The following is a 15619-nucleotide window of genomic DNA, read 5'->3' on the forward strand; positions in this document are numbered from 1 at the left end:
GTTTAGATTGTTCAAACCTACTGCTTTGCAGAACTTGATCTCTATTTAGATGTCCCAAAGCCAGTTCTCATTGGAGATGTCCAAAACTCAACTCAGCCCAAACCCTACAGACCCGCCCGCTCCTCCTTCTGCATTTATTTCATTAGTGAAGAGTATCATCATCTGTCAAGGGGACAGATCTTGAATACAGGGCTCACCCTCAGTTTCAACCTCCTTAATTCTCTCTTCACCTCCAATCAACAAGCCCTGTTGACATGACTGCAGCAATGCTGCACCTGCCCCTCCCCACTTTTCTCCTCCCACTGTTCATGCATAGGTTGGGAAATTTCCACCTCTTACCTGGGCTCAACTGATCTCATTACCTTTAACTTATTTGACCAATTAATTAGTCGATCCTTTGATCTTCCTAAGAATATAGCCCTGTCCCTCTGCAAACACTTTCACAGGGTCTCCACTGTCCAAGTTCTACAATTTGAACCCTTCATCCTGGCATTTAAAGGCCTTTGTCTTCTTTCCGGTCTTCCTTTCAGAATGCCTTCTTATGATGTCCCCCTCATTCCAGCTGCTGCAGACCTCATGCTATTGCACAAACATCTTTTGAATCTCCCCCCATACCAACACCGGCTTATGCTTCCTCTACCAGCAACGCCCTCCCATCCTGCTCACCTCTGCCTATGGAAACCTTTCCCTGAAGGCTGAGCCTGTCTTTCGTCTCTTCTATGAAGCCTGTCCAGGTTTGCACAGTCTGGATGAGTTATCCTCCTCCCTAGTTGCCTTACAGCTCACCAATCACTATCTGCTTAGTTTTGCAATAACATGAGATGGGACTACTGTCTCACTGGCTAGACTGTGACCTTTTAGAGAGTGGGAGTTGAGGCTTAGTTATCCCTGCATCACCCTCCCCACATACATTCTACCCAGAAGGATGCTTGACACATGGCAAGTGATCAATGAATGTTTGTTCAAATGAATCAAATTGAATTGAATTAAAACTGAAAGCAAGCATAAAACAACTCCAATCAAGATAAACAGTGATCCCCTGAGCTCCTATCTAGTGACTTCACATCATTCCCTTCAACCTAGAAGGATGTGAGAAGGTGTTGGTGTGTGAATAGAGATGACAAAGCTCTTGTTATCAACTGGATAACAAGTGTGTAGGCTCTCTTTGTAAAAGTTATTCCAAAGTTTGTGAATTGGATAACATTTTTCCCATCTCTGAATGCCCACAGTTTATACTTCTTTTGCATAAATGTTCACTTCTTTTAGAAGAACTTCACTGCACAGATCTCTGGGATCCATGAGCTAAGACAGAAAATCAATTACCCAAAGAGTGCCCACAGGAGACTTCTGTGAATTAAGGGGTGGTTACAGCAGTGGCCCCAAATCCATCACCTAAAGATGGCTTAGTGAACTGGGACAGGGTTTATGAAAATGGAATGTGGTATAGGGTACCATCCTTCAATTAGACTATCCACCCAAAGACACTTGATTAAGAAGCATAACATGGGTAAAGACAGAGGCACAGGACTATTTTATGAAGGAAAAAAACTATAGAGGAACTGCTCCAAGGAAATGCGATACACTCAATGTGGTAAGTCTTCCCCTGAATCTCCGTGAGCATGGGGGTGAACAAATGAGAAAGGAGTGGTATGTAAGTGTATCCCACACTTGGGTGGGTGTTGTATTTGAGTGTAGGTGAGCATCAGCTTAATGAGCATGCCTGTTGCCATATGTGCATATTGAGCAAGAACCCGACAGCCAGAGTAGAGAGAGTGACATGTGAGTGAATGTGGCCGGTCTCTCAGACTGCATGCTACATCTGACTGTGCACAATGTCCACATGAGGGTCTGTGGCACCGGGCTGTCTAACGCCAAGTGAGTGGATGTAACATCCAGATGAATGTGGCTAACCTGAGTATTTAGACTCCTAAGTAGTATGTTTGACATCTGAGTGTGTCTAACATCCCAAAGTAAATGTGTGTGTGTGTGCGAAATCTATACATGTTTATGATGTCAGCCAAAGTCAATAAATGTTTAAATTAAATTATTTAATTTAAATTGCAACAAAAACAGAAACCCAGATTTTTACTTTATAGTTCAGCATAGTGTGAAGGTTCTTCTGAGCATTTTTTTCTACTTGGCAGCTTAAACTGCTTAGCTCTATCCCACCCAACCCCATATGAAATCATAAAGAATAGTGAAGGATATTTTTTGGGAGGATAAAGTGTGTAGTGAACATATGGTTCCCATACGACTGGGATTACATGCCAAAGTATACCCAGCGACTCCCCCAGTCCATTCAGAGGCAAATCTGCAATTGCAGCCAAAGAGATGTAAACCACTTTGTCAGATAAATCTGTTTGCCAATAGATCCAGCCTCTCTCAAAGCCAAGGGAACTCTGATTAAGGACAGGGAGAAAAAAAACAGCACTTGCACGTCATATAACTTTAGGAAGGAATGGAGGAAAGAAATAGGAAACTGATAATTATTTTTCTTTCTTGTAGTAACTTAATTCTCATTCTCATGAGAATGCATTTGTCTAAGAGCATGCTTTTTTCAGCTTGGTGGTAATGATAAAATCATACCTAAATGAGAATCAGCCCTCAAAAGTCATATCTCTAGCTCAAAAGGAGTGGTGGCAATAGGCTATTCAGGGTTATTTGTAAAGAGAAAGGATATTTTTTAGTAGGAAAATCCTGATAGCATGAGAGAAGAATAACTTAAAATGCTCACCACACAATACATAGCATTTACTCATACATTTTCTCCTCTTGTGACACCTTCTCTCATTTTGCCAATGAGAAGATGGACAATTATGACCGTTTTCTTTGCATTACTTATCCTGAGGTCCTCTTCTTACAGGTCTCTGAAAACTACGCTGTACCTCCACCCCATCTCGTTCATTATAAGGCACTGCTGGAAGGTCAAGAAGGGTTTGTATTTTTAGTTTCAGCATCTCCTGCCATCTGAGGCAAAAACACTCCACTCTGGCCACAGGTCCCAAGACCCCCAACCTCTAGAGGTCAGCTGCCTCAGACACCTTTAAGAGTAAAACCTACAGGACTCCCCTTTGGGAAGCCCTGCTGCATGACCCTCTTGCTCCCTCTGGTTCCTAAGCTAATGGTTTAGATGGTGACTCACGCTTCTCTGACCAGATTACACTGAGGGGGGCCAAGGACCAATCAGAGCCATTTTTCCATCAATAACAATTCCTGTGGCCCCCTTTCTATATCTAGGGAAGAAGTGTCTAGCCAGGACCTGTACCCTTTCAAAATGTTGAAGTCAGGTGACAGATGGAGTGTACACTTTAACTCACAAGTGAAGACTGCCTTACTCCAGAAAGGTGCACATTTTAGTCCCTGTTCTCCCAGAAAGATGCATGTCTTAGTTCAGGTTCTTCCAGAAAAAGCTAAAATCATATTCAAGGATAAAAGACTGAAGGCTTTCTCTTTAAAATCAAGATCAAGAAAGGATGTCTGATCAACCTTGTACTGGAGATTGTAGCCAGGGAAATAAGGCAAAAATAATTAATTAATTAATTAATGGCACCCATCTTAAAAAGGAAGAAGTAAAACTTTTTATTTGCAGATGATATGATCCTGTATGAAGACAATCCTAAGGCTTTTCTACACACACACATACTCACCAACAAGAACTAATATATGGTTTCAACAAAGTCACAGGATACCAGATCAATACATAAAAATCAATTGTATTTTTATTATTAGCAAAGAGCAATCTGAAAACGAAATTAAGCAAATAATTCCATTCACAATAGCACCAGAATAATGAATTGAATTTAACAAATGAAATGAAATACATGTACATTGAAAAGTAAAAATTGCTGAAATAAATTGAAGATCTAAATAAATGGAGAGACACTCCATGGTCATAGATTTGAAGAGTCAACATTAAGATGGCACTTCTCTTCAAATTTATTTGTAGGTTTACTGTAATCCCTGTCAGAATCCCAGGAAACTGAAAAAACTAACAAGCTGATCCTAAAATGTATGTGGAAGTGCAAGGACCCATAATAAAAAATTAATTTTAACAGATAATTAGGACTTATAGTTTCTGATTTCATAAAATATGGGAATCAATACCGTGTTGTGTTGGCAGAAGGATAGACATACAGATCAGTGAAAAAGGACTAAGAGTCCCAAAATAAACTACATTTACGATCAGTTGATTCCTGACAAAGGTGCCAAGACAATTCAACGGTAACAGGTTAGTCTTCAGCAAATGGTACTTGACCATCAAATATCCACACACACAAATCTAAACTTAAATTCATGCTGTATATAAGAAGTAACAGGAAGTGGATAATAGTTCTAAATGTGAGAGCTAAAACAATAAAACTTGTAGGGGAAAACACAGGAAAAAATTCTTCATGACGTTGGATTAGAAAAATAGTGTATATATTGTGCACAAATACTGATGGTCAACTCTGTATCCCACAAATATGTATAATCAATTGTTTCAATTACAGAAAAAGAAGTATATCGATACAACACTAAAAGTATGATCTATTAGTGGGAAAAAAAGAGAAATAAACTGGATATAATTTGATTTTTTAAAGATTGGGCTTCAAAAAAAAACATGATTAAACAGATTAAAATGCAAGCCACACTCTGAGAGAAAATATTTCCAAATCACATGTGATAACACTTATATCTAAGATACATAATGACCCATTACATCTTCATAATAAGACAAACAACCCAATTCAAACTTAGCAAAAGATTTGACTAGATGAGAAGATTTCATCCAAAGATGAAATACAAATAACTAATAAGCTAATGAAAAGATGGTCGACATCACTAATCATTAGGGAAATGTAAAATAAAACAATGAGAAATCACCCCATCCATGCACTAGAATGGCTATCAGCCAGAAGACAGATAACAGAAAGTGTTGGCAAGAATGTGGAAGAACTGGAACCGTCAAATGAAGACATCTGTCCACACAGAGACTTGTATACAATCATTCATAGTAGTGCATTCATAATAGACAAAATGTGAAAACAATCTAAATGTCAGCTGGTGAATGGATAAACAATATGTGGTATAACATTACAATGGAATATTATTAGACAATCAAAGAAACAAACTACGGTTATATTAAACAACATGGATGAATCTAAAAAACATTATGTTAAATGAGAGAGCCCAGACACTGAAGACTATCTACTGCATGATTTCATTCATATTAAATGTCAGGAAAAGACAAATTTAGAGACAGAAATTAGATTAGTGATTGCTTGGGACTATAGGTGGGAGTAGGAATCAACTGCATGTGGGCACAGGGAATTTTATGGCTGGATGGAAATGTTCTAAAATAGGATTGTGTTGATAGTTGCACAACCCTATAAATTTACTGAAAATCACTGAATTGCACGCTTAAAATGAGTGAATTTTATGGTATGTAAATTATACCTCAGTAAATCTGTTAAAGAAATAAGAGAAATGGACTGAAAAATCTTGAATGTTCTTTCTCCCTTCAAAAGTTCATGCCTTAGCATTCAGCAATGCACACATTTGAATACAAAAATGCTATGATAAACCATTGGTGTTATTGGGCAAGAGGGCTAAGAGACAAGTGTGAGTTTTGTAAACCCCAGCAGAATCTAGCTTTGCAATTACATTCCCTACGTTAAAGGTCACGCAGAACCATGGAGCTGAAATTTACAATGAAATGTCTTAGTTAGCCAACCTTTATTCCGTGGCTCTGGGAATTCCTGTTTTTATTCACTATTTGCCTAGTCGAATAGCTCTCAGAGGAGACAAGGAAATGAGGGAAGGTATATGTTTGGCAATTTAGTGTCAGAGTGTGTGTGTGTCCATCTTTGCTTGGCATTTGACTAACTGTGTGACATGTTGCCTCATCTATCTTGTCTTTCATACAGTTATTCATTTATTCATCAGACATTTGTTGAGTGATTATGGTGTAGCAGGTGCAAATTTGAATGTAACCTGGCCCCTGGGTACCCGAAGTTTACAACCAAGATGGGGGAGACAGATATTAACTGTTCATCGCAATTCAATGAAGTAAAGGCAGAAAGAAAAACTCTGCCAGGGAAGGATTCTGAGACGAGGGAATCCTCCAAGGCAGTTTGAGGATTAAATGAGATAATATGTCTAGAAAATGTTCTACAAAGGTTGGATGGAGGCTCACAATTGCTGCATGCACGATTATTACAACATTACCCAATTAGACAGTAAAGAGCTTCTTGGTTTTCCATTTGTACCCTTCTCCTGTGATTAAATTGCATTTGATAAAATTAATAAAAATGGATTTTGTGTAGAAATTTAGAGGAGGAAAAATACATTGTGTAAAGAAACCATAACAATTCAGCTGAAGAATTCAAATAAATTTTACTTATCTTCAGATGAAAGCAAAGGAAGACTTAGAAAGAGCAAGCAGACAACCATCTGTTGATAGCTAGAGTCTCATAGCCTCTTCTCTAATATTTAGAAGCAGTATAATGGCATTAATTGGCTGTGTTCTGGGGTTGATATATATTTTATATCAAAATGCAGAAGATCTGGCATTGCCCTCATGTATTTTCCCTTAACCATGGCTTCTCTTTCTTTCACAATCCCATACTTCCAGTCCATAAGCAACTCCTGTGTCTCCAACTCCAATATGCATCCAGAATCTAATCACTTCTCATCATCTCCACAGCTATAGTCCTGGACCAAGCCCCAATCATCTTTTCATTGGATTATTGTAATAGCCTCCCAACTGGTCTCCCTGCTTCTTGTCTTGCCTCCAGCAATTTATTCTCAAAACAGTGGCTAGAGTAACCATTTAAAAACACTCCTCTGCTCAAAGCCCTCGTAAGGTTCCCACCTTACTGAGAGTAAAAGGCAGTATCTTTACAATGTCTACAAGGCCCACGCTTATGAACCCTCTGGCTTCACTCTTTGAATTCTTCTGCAGTTACTTTTGCCTCTTCACTGTTCCTTGAACACCCTAGACATGTTCCCATTTCAAGGCTTTTGCACTTGCCATCCCCTATGCCTGGATTCCTTTTCCCTTGGATAAGTGCAACCCTCAGAAGGCTTGCTTCTTTACATCTGCCAGTAAAATTTCACCTGACTACTGTATTTAAAATAGCAACTCAAATCCACAACATACCCTATTACATTTCCCTGCTTCATTTTTCTCCATATCATTTATCATCACCTAGCACACCCAACAGGTTAAGTCCCTTTAAGAGAGGACTATAAGCACTGTGAATGTCAACTTATTTTTTGGAAAAAGCAACTGGATAGATATGGGGCCACTTAGATGATATGTGGATAGATGATTTGTGATCTTTTCTAAAGCAGCACCAGACTAAAAAGCAAGGTGGAAGTTTTAGTTCTGGCTCTACCACACACTGCTCTGTCTGACATGCAGAGCAAGTCACTTTACCTCTAGAACTTGCATCTAAAATGAAATAATTCTGGCCAATGCAATAAGACACAAAACAGAAGAGATACACATTTCAGAAAGGAAAGAAATTCATCATCGTCTATAGATAATATAACTGTGACCTAGTATATCAAAGGGAATCAACTGAAAGACTTTTAAAATTAATAAAAGAATTCAGTAAAGTGGTTTGATAGAATATAGAGATAAATAAACCATACACCATGGAAAACAAACTAGAAGACGTAATGGAAAAATTCTTTTAAAATAGAGTCCTTTAAAAAGAGTTAAAGATAAATGTACAGGACTGACAATGGAAAAAAAAAACCACCTCTCCTAAGTGATATAAAAGAATGCCTCCAGCTCCTAGCACAGGGCTTGGCAGAGTGGGTGTTAAACAATCATGCTGAACCAAAGATTAATAAATGGACAGAAATGCTGACATCCTGGATGAAAGCGTCATGTACTGTAAAGATGTCATTTCTTGCCAATTTGATGTATTGTTTTCTTTGGGAGAAAGCAAATTGCATAAAATATGGGCCAGTCAGGTTATATTTGGGAGCTCTAAAGATGTGAGGGACATTCATTTAGCAATCCCAATAAGATTTGTTTGTTTGTTTAGAAAAGAAGATATAGTCAGACTTTTTTGAAAACAAAGGAATAGGGTGAAAAACTACTGATGGATATTAAAGTATATTTGAAATTTTAATTAAACCATGTGTGCTGGAGTATGAGTGCATGTGTGAGTGCAAAAGAAAGAATTTTATGTATAGAAATACAAGCAACACAAATCAATGGAAAAGAGAAAATTTTATAAATAAATAAAAATTTTAATTATTTAAAATAAATAGTGTTGGAGAAATTCCATAATTATGAGAAAAAATATCAAATTTATGACTTCAGCACTTAGGAGAAACCACATTGTATTCCAATAGTTGAGAATTTAATTTACTTATTAAAAATTGCCAGGATGCTCATGTCAACTGAATTACAATGTGTGATTCTTGATTGAATCCTGGATTGAATTTTAAAAGCCATGAAGTACAATTAATTAGGACAATTGAGGAAATTTGAATATGAGCTATATATTAGATACTAGAATTATATCAGTTAAAATTTCTTGAGTGTGACGATTGTATTGTGGCTATGTAAGAGACTGACCATTACCTTAGGAGATACAAACTATAGGTTTTGAAGTGTCATGATTAAGACATGAGAGAAAGAGAGCGAAAGTAAATATGGAGAAATGTTTACAACTGGAGAATCTGGGGAAAGGATATGTGGATGTTTATTGTGCCATTTTTGCAACATCCTGTAGGTTAAAAAATCAAAGAAAAAGATAATCTTGGATGGAGAAAATCTTTTCAAACTTAACAGTAGAACAACTCACAAAAGACAAAAGAAGAAAGATAGATGTGTCTATATATAAATCTGAAATGTCTGAATACAAGAATAAAAAATAAAACAACAAATTAGAAAAGCTCTTCCCAGAAAATATAAGAGAAAAGGAAACAATGTTTTAATATTTAAGAAATCATATTAGATATGGAGTCTAAAATGGTAAGGGACACATATAAAAATGAATAAATCATCTGAATCAGTAAAGGTATAGATTATGTTCTCTCCATATAATGAGATAGAACTAAATATTATTAAATGAAAATTTTAAACAAATAAAAACCTCCAGCTGGGGAAAATAAGAACTTCCTTAAGAATTCTCATATCAAATAGGAAATCAAAATCACAATTTAATACTCTTTAGAAACTATTACAATGAGAACAATGATGTTTAATCCTTATGGGAGAGGACCAAACCTGTTTTTGGCATTGAAAAGCCTATATTATTAAACAAAAAGAATGACAATAAATTAATTAAGCATTCCATAAAAAGAAAATTAGAATAAACAACGCTAGAGCCAGATGGTTTTTCCAGTGAGTTCTTTCAATCTTTTAGGAACTGACAATTCCCATGTTATATGAGTATAAACAATTACATAAGACAGAAAAAGAGAGAAAGAGTCCCAAATTCTTGCAAATTATTACTCTAATATACTATTAAGTTAGTTTTCCATAATAAGGCTGTTTACCCCAGGTACACAATAATAGAAATTTAGTAATAGAAAATCTAGGGAAATATCACATAAATAAGTTTATGCAAAAAACCAGTATGATCATATGAGTAGATGCCAAAAAGGCCTTTGATTAAATTAAACCCCTATTTCTGATCTTAAAAGAGTCACAAAGATGCGCTATAGAATAGAAATATTTTTCCCTATTACATTTTAAAAACTATCTGCTTGAAATACAACTAACATCATACATAAGAGTTATTTACTGAAGGCCTAGTTTTTGAGGTTGAGAGTTAGGATAAAAAAGTCAACTATGAACATTATTTGGTGACATCCCCCCCAAAACCCTACCCAGTATGACAAAACATCAAACCTAAGTAGAGCTATTGCAACTGGAATAAGACATAAAATTATCATTATTCATTGATGGTGTGATTATTAACTAGTAAACCAACATAATAAAATTTAATTAAAGAAACTCACAAGAGGTTTCAGCAAATAGAATGGATAAAACACAAACACCCCCCCCCCACACTCACACACACACACACACACACACAAATATAAACAATTTCCCTAAATACCAGCAAAAACCATTTAACAAATGTAATGGGGGAAAGATAGAAGATACTGTAAGCTTAATATTAGTAAGAAACAATTTTGACAAGATAACTATGAACAGAATCTATAGGAAGCAATCAGTATGGTTTTCCTGAGAAATAGGAAAGACACGAGTGAATGGATAGGCTTGTCTCTTTCAGTATGGGAAAGCTCATGTTAATACAACCACTTCAGATTAAGCAATAGAGTTTTAATACAATTTAAACCAATTCCATTGGGGTTTATTTAGGGAACATGATAAAGTGATTTAGAAATTCATAGGGAAACATAAGTGGGTAAAAATAGCTAAGATCATTTTGAACAACAAGAATCATTAGAAAGACTAGATATTCAAATGTTTTAAAAGTTTTAAAACATTTAAAATAGGTGGTACAGACAGTTATCAGTAGAGCAGTAGATCTCATAGAACAGTGTGGGCAAACCAAAAATACAGTGGGATACACACATGCACACACACACACACACACACACACGCACACATGCACGCACGCACGCACACACACACACACACACACACACACACAGAGGCAGCAACACAGGTCGCCAGGGTTGAAAAGAATGTTCAATAAATGGTGTGGAGAACTATTTGGAGAAATAAAAGAAAAAATACCCAACAAACATCATTAAATGGTAACAGCTGTCATGATATGTGGCAAAAGTAAGATGCAACATTGTAAGGGAGGATCAAAATTATGTAAAACCTAATTATTTAATTTAGTAAAAAAAAAAAAAGGAAAAAATACCCCAAACGTTAATACTTTTTGTTTTTCTATCATTTCTACATAAGCATGTGTTATTTTTGTAACAAATCTAAATTAAAATTATTCAAAATAAAAGAATAAAATAAAATTATATGAATGACCTCAGTATTGTGATGAGGGTCAAAAACAATTAGGAACATGAAAATGCTTTGAAAGTATTTTTTTAATGTAATATGTTAAACATAACTATAGTATAATATTTTTAATTGATGGATAAATTTCTCCCCATGAGTGGTAGTTGACTTTTTTGCCCTAACTCTGAACCTCAAAGACTAGGCTTCCGGCAAAAATGTCTCTTCTGTATGACGTTAGTTTTATTTGAAACAGATATTTTTTAAAACATAATAAGGAAAAATATTTCTATTCTACAGTTTATCTTTGTGACTCTTTTAAAATCAGAAATAGGTGTTTAATTTTACCAAATGCCTTTCTGGCATCTACTTGGCATAATCCATGCCTGTGAATACAGTTCCACCTTGCTGAGCAATGTTGACTATTTAATATTTACTAAATAATTAAAATTTACTAAATAAAAAGTTTAAGGAAAGATTTGTATTATCTTTTAATTCTATTTTTCCATGAACTTTTTGAAGTACCCTCTTATACTCCATCTCTACTCCACAGGTGTTATTTTCTGAGTCCATATTGAAAAGTGCACTTTTAATCAGTTAAGAATCCAGTACAGTAACGCGTGAAGGAGAGTTGACTCAGTTTACAATGACCAGTGTCCAATGATTAATGTTAGTAGCTCATTTAAACAATAACTTTAAACAAGTTTATATAGACTTAATAAAGAGGGTAGAAAGCAAACAGTGCTAATCAACAACTTCTAAAAGAAGTGGAATGCTCCAAGGTCTTGCTACTCAGTATCTTCATCACTTAAGAATGTGTTGGAAATGCAGAAGCTTAGGTCCCACTCCAGATCTACGGAATCAGAATATGTATTTGACAGATCCCAGGTTAATTCCATTTGCACATTAAGTTCTGAAAGGCAATAAAGCAAAATGGAATACTTTAGGAGACCAAAAAACTTCCTATATTTAGTTTTGTTTTTCTAAAGAAGCATTCTGAAGTGTTTTCTGTACCCTAGTAGAGAGCCAGGCTGTTTCCATCACCTCAGGCCTCCCAGTACTGTCTTCCTTCTCAGACGTCCTGGAAAGCAACCCCTTCACCTTTCTGCCAAGTTCTCAGTTGAAATGTCACTACTGTTTTCTAAAGTTACCTCATGTAGTCAGAGGAAGCAAAGAAAAAAATGAAGTCGAACAAGACTAGCTTCGATAAAGCTTTAGGCTCCAAGCTTCACGATTAAAACTCATAGTGATGTTTTTACAGAGGAAGATGCTGCTGAGGCTGTTTTTACAAAAGTAATCAATAGGGTGCCTCGGATGTCCCTACCTGTAACAAAGACATCTGCTTAAGGAAAGGAAAGCATCAGGTGAAACCCCTCTGAGCAGTTTTTTGTAAGACCATCTGAAATCAATTATCCTCGAAAAGTCCTTCTAAGCTCTAAAAAGGCAAATGGCATGATTACTAATTAAGCATTAAATTTATCATAATAGCTCGCATGTTAGTGCCAGATAGGGCAAATAAATGCTAAAGAAAACTTATAATACCAATTAAAACATTTTTCCTGTAAGAAAACGTAACCCACCAATGAGGTTGTTTGTAGGAATGCAAAGAGCTGAAATTCACATACGTGAAGGCAACTCTAGGTGCCAGGTGTCTACCCAACAACAGAATTGCTTGTGAATTCTGGAGCCCCACCATGAATCGCTCGATGTGGGACTTGGAAACACGAACTTTGAACAGGCTCACCAAGATATTCTTCTATCCATCAAATTCCAGAAACCTCCTGTGGAAGTCTTGCCCTGAAACTAACCCAGCAGCTCACAGTGTGGTCTATGAACCCCTGGGGGTCCCTACCAGCCTGTCAGTGATTCTGTAATATCAAAACGACCTTAATAGTAACAGTAAGATTTTATTTTTATTTTTCGATGACTTGATATTCACACTAAGTGCAAAAGCAATGGTGGGCAAAGCTGCTGGTGCCCTGGAATAAATCAAGGCAGTGATATCCACCTGAATTTATAGCATTCTTCACCACTGCACATTTGCTATGAAAAACAAAAATGACTGTTTCACTTAATAAGGTCCTTGATGAAGCAGTAGAACTATTAATTTTATTAAATCTCAACCCCTGAGTACATATCTTTTTAATATTCATGAGACACACTGGACAGAATGCATAAATCATGTCTCCTGCTTACTGCAGTAGTATGGTTTCTTAAGGAAAAGCATTTCTGTGATCGAGTTGCATGCTAACTCAGCCACAATTTTCATGAGACACCTTTTTTTTTTCTTTGAAAGAATGACTGACAAATTATGGTCATTTACATTAGGGTATTTGGCCAATATTTTTTCCAAAAAAAGTAAATTCTACCTGTCATTTTAAGGAAAAATAAAAGTGTTTGTTGTCAAGACATAATGGAACTTTCAAGTGAAAATTAGAATTTGGAAAATTTGTATCTGCCACTGGGAATTTGAAAGGTTCACAATGCTTAAAAACTTTATTGAGGAGACTGGTGGTGATAGTAGCAAACGTGATATTTTGATATGGTATAATAAAATGTATCAACATTTGGAAGATTTTTATAACTCGGTGAATATTTTTCAAATGACCAATGCATAATGTTACAAAATCATACAAGGATAACAGATCCACTCAAAGTGCAAGATAGACACATATTTTAAGGTAACAGAGTATGAAAATTTCACTGATATGGTTTCACTGCAACTAACCTTCAGAAAAGTACCACTCTGAGTTTCAGTGTAATGTCAAAGAAGAATATCCACAATTATCTTAAATGGTTATTGTAATACTCCTTTTTTCCAATTACATATCTGTGTGATGCTGAATTTTTAAAATATATTTCAACCCAAACAATTCATGGCAACAGATTAAATGCAGAGACAGACATGAGAATCCAATTATCTTCTACTAAGCCAGACATGAAAAAGATTTCCAAAATGTGAAACTGCAACTCTTTACCCTAATTTCATTATTTTGGAAAAATAGAAATATATTATTTATATTAATAGGTATAGGGCTTAGTATTTTTAAATGAATTAAAATATTTTTTTAAATTTAGCTTTAATTTCTAATACAGTAGATATCGATAGACAAGTCCATATGAATAGAAGCTACTAGGAAGCTTCACTAATTTTTAAGAGTGTAAAAGAGTCTTGAAGCCAAAAAGATTGAGAACCTCTGACCTAATCATATATTTTCTACCAAAAAAAAAAAAAAATTATCAAAATCCCCATAATTCAGGGTTTCTTAATCTTGGCTGGATTTTTCTAATAATAATACTATTGGTATTTTGGGCTGGATAATTCTTTGTTGTGGGGTGGGCTGTCCTGTACACTGGGGGATGTTTAGCAGCACTTCTGGCCTCTACTCTCTAACTAGATGCCAGTAGCACTACTACTCTCAGTTGTAATAACCAAAACTATCTCCAGACATTGCCACATTTCCCCTGGGAGACAAATTAACACTGGTTGAGAACCAGGTAAATGGGAAAAAGATGTAAACAACCTGCAAAAAAAGAAAAGTCAATAGTATAAAAATACATGGAAAAATATTCTGCCTTGCCAGTAAGCCACGAAATGCAAATCAAATTCACAATATGTTCCCATTTAAAGCACATTAAATAAGCAAAAGTAAACGTAAATTATAACACGCCATTTCAGCGATGTCGTCTAACCAGAAGGATCATGCAATTCCAGTAGCACTATTAATTAATTCATCAAATTGGGGAAAATAATTTGGCAATGGCTTTCAAGACACATAAACATCTTTATGACCTAGGAGTAAAAAGAGAACAGTCTCTTAAATCAGCATTACATTTGAATTTTGACTCTGAACCTTACTAGCTGTGTGACCTTCCCTGATTTATTGAAATGACACCATTTGTAAAAACTGAAGACAATAATAATGTCTCCGATTATTATTGTGAGAGCTGAATTAGATAATAAAGTGAATTTTTAGTTGAAAGTCAAAGATTTAATGCACTCCGTTTACCTCCTTTCTCTTCTGAGGTCCCACCAAAATGACAGTAAAATATGCAAAAAGCATGTAAATCCACAAGGATCAGTGAAAGAGAGGTTTCAACAAATTTCCGGAAGACTAAAAATGATTTGAGGAGAGGTACCTGCTACCTTATTCACAAAGGGGTGTGAATAAGAACAGAGCTGATCCACAGATTTCAAGTGAGACTCCGATCTTAGAGCAGTCAGGTATGGACAGAGGAAGTGAAATGTGGGGCTGAAAACAAGAGTGTTGATTAGAAGTGTATGTACGAAACCATCAAATCCATAAACATGGAGAGCGATGTGTCTTCTTCCCACCCCTCAGGCAGGAGATAGAAGGAGTGTTCATCTCAAGAGAATGTGAATGCCTAGACCTCTGAGAACACAGCACTTCAAGTCAACTTTTTTAACACCTCACTTTTGAATACTGACAACCGAAGCTCACCGGTTAGGAGAGAAATATTTCCAACATGAAAGAGAGCAGCCAATTCAACTGGAAAAAAAGGACTCCAGAGGAAATAGAGATATATGGGAGTCAGGAAAGTCCTCTGTGCCCCCAAATCAAAATAGTATCTTGACAAAATGAGAAAAGATTAAACAAGTGGATGCTATGAGAGAAAAACAACCGGAGAACAGGAAATAGCTCTTAGAAGGAAAAGTTT

At 35.9% G+C, this 15619-nt stretch overlaps 1 protein-coding gene across 1 annotated transcript in view; it reads right to left on the bottom strand.

Annotated features, from left to right (window-relative positions):
• The window catches only part of PTPRT (protein tyrosine phosphatase receptor type T), a 783412-nt gene that overhangs the window by 212531 nt on the left and 555262 nt on the right, over positions 1-15619 (bottom strand). The window lies entirely within an intron of this gene.

This window comes from Cynocephalus volans, chromosome 1, assembly GCF_027409185.1.
Source record: "Cynocephalus volans isolate mCynVol1 chromosome 1, mCynVol1.pri, whole genome shotgun sequence".
NCBI lineage: Eukaryota > Metazoa > Chordata > Mammalia > Dermoptera > Cynocephalidae > Cynocephalus > Cynocephalus volans.